Raw genomic sequence first — 6,742 nt, 5'->3', positions numbered from 1 at the left:
CGATGCATGAGCTGTGAAGCTGATTGTGCGATAATTCTCGCACTTGTCAGCTCTTGCCCTCTTCGGAATTGTGTGGATGATGCTTTTCCGAAAGTCAGATGGTATATCGCCAGACTCATGTATTCTACACACCAACGTGAATAGTGAATCTCAGAGTAGCACTTGCAACCTACGTCCTCAATTATTTGCTTGACGTATTCCAATCTCTGTCTTCTTCTACAGTTTTTGCCCTCTACAGCTCCCTCTAGTACCATGGAAGTCATTCCCTCATGTCTTAGCAGATGTCCTATCATCCTGTCCCTTCTCCTTATCAGTGTTTTCCGCATATTCCTTTCCTCTCCCATTCTGCGTAGAACCTCCTCATTCCTTACCTTATCAGTCCACCTAATTTTCAACATTCGTCTATAGCACCACATCTCAAATGCTTCTATTCTCTTCTGTTCCGGTTTTCCCACAGTCCATGTTCCACTGCCATACAATGCTGTACTCCAGACGTATATTCTCAGAAATTTCTTCGTCACGTTAAGGTCGATATTTGATATTAGTAGACATCTCTTGGCCAAGAATGCCTTTTTGCCATAGCTATTCTGCTCTTGATGTCCTCTTTGCTCCGTCCGTCATTGTTTGTAAAAAGCACTCCGTCTTCAGGCCACAACTGGCGCATCGGGACCGCCCGACCGCCGTGTCATCCTCAGGTGAGGATGCGTATAGGAGGGGCGTGTGGTCAGCACACCGCTCTCCCAGTCGTTATGATGGTTTTCTTTGACCGGAGCCGCTGCTATTCGGTCGAGTAGCTCCTCAATTGGCATCACGAGGCTGACAGCACCCCGAAAAGTGCCGGCCACGCCCGACGCCGCTTAACTTCGGTGATGTCGCGGGAACCGGTGTATCCACTGCGGCAACGCCGTTTGCCTCGATTGGTTGTAAGCGTACTGTAATATCGCTGGATTGGTTGCGGAGTATCTTTGCGGGCAGCCGGGTCTGTAGAGAGTCGAGCGCGGGACACGGAACTGTTATGTTGTGTAGTGTGTACGAGGCTTTGCATGTGAAAGGCAGTGTTAGTACGGAAGTTGAAGTGTTGCTACAAGTGCTATTACAGTAAAGTGATAAAATAAGCAAATGATTCAGAGGAAAGTGCGTCAAGAAGTAATTTAAAAATGAGCAGTGCTGCTGATAACGTATTTGTGTATCCTCTCGTTGCGTGTCGTACCGTACAGTATCAATCATACGCGCCGTGTTCGGTCTCCAAGAATGTACTAGTGTGAATCATCAAAAATTAGTTGCCATAAAAGAGTGCAGTCAAGTGCCAGTGTCCTGCAGCGAGCGTGAGAACGTGTGTCCGATCATCGCGTTCCGCATTATCAACAATCAGCAGCCCCGCGACGGTTACGGGCAGGCTCGTACAAGTGAGAACTGAATAATTAACTCTATAATCAGTGTTATATCATTACTAGCGTCAAGGAGGACTGGTGCCAGATATCTGTGTATGCGTGACGAGCGTAAGAACTTTCGTGCGATCATTCGGCTTCCGCATCATCAACAATCACCCGCGTCGTGTCGGTTACGCGTACGCTCGTCCGAATGATACTGTGGACTGGTAATCACCCATTAATTGGGATAACACTTGTGAATTACAATGTAAACAGTGCAACCTGTGATTTCTTGTCATCTCAGAATATAGATGTTCATACCAGACGTAGGACAGTGTTGTGTTTAATGTTGAGTGGCTCCACTAAACCTGCTTGCATATTTCGACAGATAATTTCAGGCAAGCCAGCAGCAGTGTGGAGCAGAACAGTACGACTGCCGCGGGAGTATCAGGTACGTGGTGTGGACAGGGCGCACGGTCTAAACGACAACCAGTGTAAGGGACTCCCGCCATTTGTACCCCCGGGCGTGTTACACGGTTACTTTACTGCCTAGGTAGCAGAATTGCTTAACTTCCTCTACTTCGTGACCATCAATCCTGACGTTAAGTTTCCAGCTGTCCTCATTTCCACTACTTCTCATTACCTTCCTAGGGAGTTAAAAAATGAGGTATACTGATCGATTTGCTCCTCTTAAGCCACACCTTTTTTGCAGTCAGTGCCAAACGACGTTTGAGGCGGTTAAATAGCAACACAGCTGGACAATAAATAACTGGAAATGAGTGATTTGAAGTGCTGAATCACGCTATATCCTGTGGCAATCCGATGGAAGGCTTCGGGTTTAGCGAATGCACGAGAAAGTTACCTGCTATTATGTGTAGCGCCCAGTGAAGTCCGGAGGTGGTGGTTTTACAGTATGGAGGTGTTCTCCATGGTTAGGTTGGTTGGTTGATCTTGTTGGTGTGGGGGGGGGGGGCGGGGCTAAAAGGGGAGGTCATCGGTCCCATCGGATTAGGGAAGGATGGGGAAGGAAGTCGGCCTTCCCCATTCAAACGAACCACACCGGCATTTGCCTGTAGCGATTTAGGGGAATCACAAAAAGCCAAAATCAGGGTGGTTGGACGTGGTTTTGAACCGTCGTCCTGCCGAACGCGATTACATTGTGCTAACCACCTCGCTTGTGGTTACGCGTAGTCTCCGTATTGCGCTTAAGGAAACGCTAAATGCGGAAGGATATAAACACATTTTATATCATTGTTTACTAAGTAGAGTAGAGGAACCGTTCGGGGGACGATGAATGTCTGTATTAGAATTACAGTCCACACTGTCATAAAGCTGAACGTCTGTGAGGCAATTGTATTGTATTGTATGGATATGGGGACCTAGAAACGACGGAGAGGCTTCGCCCCAGCCGTAGCCCTCAGTGGTTCACAACCCCACAACAGGCTACAGCAGTCCACTCACCCCACCGCCGCCCCACACCGAATTGTGCGGTTCGGTTCAAAAATGGCTCTGAGCACTATGCGACTTAACTTCTGAGGTCATCAGTCGCATAGAACTGAGAACTAATTTAACCTAACTAACCTAAGGTCATCACACACATCCATGCCCGAGGCAGGATCCGAACTTGCGACCGGAGCGGTCGCTCGGCTCCAGACTGTAGCACCTAGAACCGCACGGTCACTGCGGCCGTCGTGCGGTTCGGCCCCCAGTGGAGACCCGGGAACGTCTCACACCAGCCGAGTGTAACCCCATTGTTTGCGTGGCAGAGTAATGATAGTGTACACGTACGTGGAGAAAGTGTTTGCGCAGCAATCGCCGGCACAGTGTAACTGAGGCGGAGTAAGGGAAACTAGCGCGCATTCGCCGAGGCAGATGGAAAAACGCCTTAAAAACCATCCACTGACTGCCTGGCACACCAGACCTCGACACTAATCCGCCGGGCGGATTCGTGCCGGGGACGGGTACGCCTTCCCACCCACAAAGCAGTGCGTAAGACCGCACGGCTAACCAGGCTTTGTGGACAGTTACATTCGTGAAATCAACTAGCCCAATGTCCCGATCTGAACCCAGTTGAACACGTTTGAGATGAGTTTGATCGTTGACTGCATCCCACTTCGGCTGTTCATGCAGAACATTCACACGCCTCATTAAAATGGTCCCCAGCACAATTAAAGCAGTCATAAAGCCGAATGGTATCCACAGCCCGTATTAATGTACAGTAGTACACTGAGGTGACAAAAGCCACGGGATATCGATATGCACTTATACAATTGGCGGTAAGGTTGCGCACACAAGCTATAAATGAGCAAAGCATCGGCGGAGCTCTCATTTGTACTCAGCAGACACATATGAAAAGGTTTCCGACGTGATTTATGGCTTCAAGACGGGAGTTATCAGACTTTAAACGCGGAACGATAGTTGGAGCAAGACGCACGGGACGTTCCATTTCGGAAAGCGTTTCAGTATTCCGAAATTCACAGTGTCAAGAATGTGGAGAGAACACCACATTTCAGGAATTGCCTGCCCCCCAGGGACAACGCAATGCCCGACTGCCTTCGCTTAACGACCGAGAGCAGCGGCGTTTGCACAGAATTGTCATTGCTAACAGACAAGCAACATTGCGTGACATAACCGCAGAAATCATTGTGGGACGTACAACGGACGTATCTACATCTACATCTACATTTATACTCCGCAAGCCACCCAAGGGTGTGTGGCGGAGGGCACTTTACGTGCCACTGTCATTACCTCCCTTTCCTGTTCCAGTCGCGTATGGTTCACGGGAAGAACGACTGCCTCCTTGCGCGCTCGAATCTCTCTAATTTCACATTCGTCATCTCCTCGGGAGGTATAAGTAGGGGGAAGCAATATATTCGATACCTCATCCAGAAACGCACCCTCTCGAAACCTGGCGAGCAAGCTACACCGCGATGCAGAGCGCCTTTCTTGCAGAGTCTGCCACTTGAGTTTGTTAAACATCTCCGTAACGCTATCACGGTTACCAAATAACCCTGTGACGAAACGCGCCGCTCTTCTTTGGATCTTCTCTATCTCCTCCGTAAACCCGATCTGGTACGGATCCCACACTGATGAGCAATACTCAAGTATAGGTCGAACGAGTGTTTTGTAAGCCACCTCCTTTGTTGATGGACTACATTTTCTAAGGACTCTCCCAATGAATCTCAACCTGGTACCCGCCTTACCAACAATTAATTTTATATGATCATTCCACTTCAAATCGTTCCGCACGCATACTCCCAGATATTTTACAGAAGTAACTGCTACCAGTGTTTGTTCCGCTATCATATAATCATACAATAAAGGATCCTTCTTTCTATGTATTCTCAATACATTACATTTGTCTATGTTAAGGGTCAGTTGCTACTCCCTGCACCAAGTGCCTATCCGCTGCAGATCTTTCTGCATTTCGCTACAATTTTCTAATGCTGCAACTTCTCTGTATACTACAGCATCATCCGCGAAAAGCCGCATGGAACTTCAGACACTATCTACTAGGTCATTTATATATATTGTGAAAAGCAATGGTCCCATAACAGTCCCCTGTGGCATGCCAGAGGTTACTTTAACGTCTGTAGACGTCTCTCCGTTGAGAACAACATGCTGTGTTCTGTTTGCTAAAAACTCTTCAATCCAGCCACACAACTGGTCTGATATTCCGTAGGCTCTTACTTTGTTTATCAGGCGACAGTGCGGAACTGTATCGAACGCCTTCCGGAAGTCAAGAAAAATAGCATCTACCTGGGAGCCTGTATCTAATATTTTCTGGGTCTCATGAACAAATAGAGCGAGTTGGGTCTCACACGATCGCTGTTTCTGGAATCCATGTTGATTCCTACATAGTAGATTCTGAGTTTCCAAAAACGACATGATACTCGAGCAAAAAACATGTTCTAAAATTCTACAACAGATCGACGTCAGAGATATAGGTCTATAGTTTTGCGCATCTGCTCGACGACCCTTCTTGAAGACTGGGACTACCTGTGCTCTTTTCCAATCATTTGGAACCTTCCGTTCCTCTAGAGACTTGCGGTACACGGCTGTTAGAAGGGGGGCAAGTTCTTTCGCGTACTCTGTGTAGAATCGAATTGGTATCCCGTCAGGTCCGGTGGACTTTCCTCTGTTGAGTGATTCCAGTAGCTTTTCTATTCCTTGGACACTTATTTCGATGTCAGCCATTTTTTCGTTTGTGCGAGGATTTAGAGAAGGAACTGTCCGTTAGGACAGTGCGGCTAAATTTGGAGTTAATGGGCTACGACAGCAGACGACCGATGCGGGTGCCTTTGCTGACAGCAGGACATCGCTCGCAACGCCACTGCTGAAATCGTGATCATATTGGTTGGATACTAGACTACTGGAAAACCGTGGCCCGGTTAGATGAGTCCCGATTTCAGTTTATAAGAGCTGGTGGCATGTTTCGAGTCTAGCGCAGACCCCACGACCAAATTTGCAAACAAGACACTATGCAAGCTTGTGGTGCCTCTACATTGGGGTGGTCTGTTTCTCGTAGAATGGACTGGGTCCTCTGGATGTTCGGGTGCTGGTTGGAGACCATTTGCAGCCATTCATGGACGTCATGGTCCCAAATAACGATGGAATTCTGATGGATGACAATGCGCCATGTCATCGGGCCACAACTGTTTGTGATTGGTTCGAAGAACAGTTTGGACATTTAGAGCAAATGGTTTGGCCACCCACATTGCCCGACATGATCCCAGCAAACATTTATGGGACATAATCAAAGGGAGCCCATGCTGCGCCGAGTTACGGCAGTACACCGGGCAAAAGGGGGTCCGATACGATATTAGGAAGTATCCCATGACTTCTGTCGGCTGTCTGTAATACCTGGATACTTTTGATCGGATAGAGAACTTGTACTTGCAGATGATTACCATTTCAGTGTAACCATACAAAGTAGCAAGGCAACGGCCTTGCCGCAGTGGATACACCGGTTCCCGTCAGATCACCGAAGTTAAGCGCTGTCGGGCGTGGCCGCCACTTGGATGGGTGACCATCCGGGCCGCCATGCGCTGTTGCCATTTTTCGGGGTGCACTCAGCCTTGCGACGCCAATTGAGGAGCTACTCGACTGAATAGTAGCGGCTCCGGTCAAGCAAACTGTCGTAACGACCGGGAGAGCGATGTGCTGACCACACGCCCCTCCTAACCGCATCCTCAGCTAAGGATGACACGGCGGTCGGATGGTCCTGATGGGCCACTTGTGGCCAGAAGTCGGAGTGCTTATACAAAGTAACTATGGCACACATTAACTATTTTCTTTAGTTCATCACCTGTTCTATAGATCATTTGAATGATAATTTATCGACGTGAGGCGCAAAGAGTTAGTTTACAGGA

At 48.3% G+C, this 6,742-nt stretch overlaps 1 pseudogene; it reads left to right on the top strand.

Moving 5' to 3' along the window:
• The first annotated feature begins 6,309 nt into the window (after positions 1 to 6,309).
• On the top strand, positions 6,310 to 6,427 carry LOC126177337 (5S ribosomal RNA; annotated as a pseudogene).
• The last annotated feature ends 315 nt before the right edge of the window (positions 6,428 to 6,742 follow it).

Source organism: Schistocerca cancellata, chromosome 3, assembly GCF_023864275.1.
Source record: "Schistocerca cancellata isolate TAMUIC-IGC-003103 chromosome 3, iqSchCanc2.1, whole genome shotgun sequence".
NCBI lineage: Eukaryota > Metazoa > Arthropoda > Insecta > Orthoptera > Acrididae > Schistocerca > Schistocerca cancellata.
Note: the sequence above shows the minus strand (reverse complement) of the source record. Positions and strands in the feature narration are given on the sequence as shown.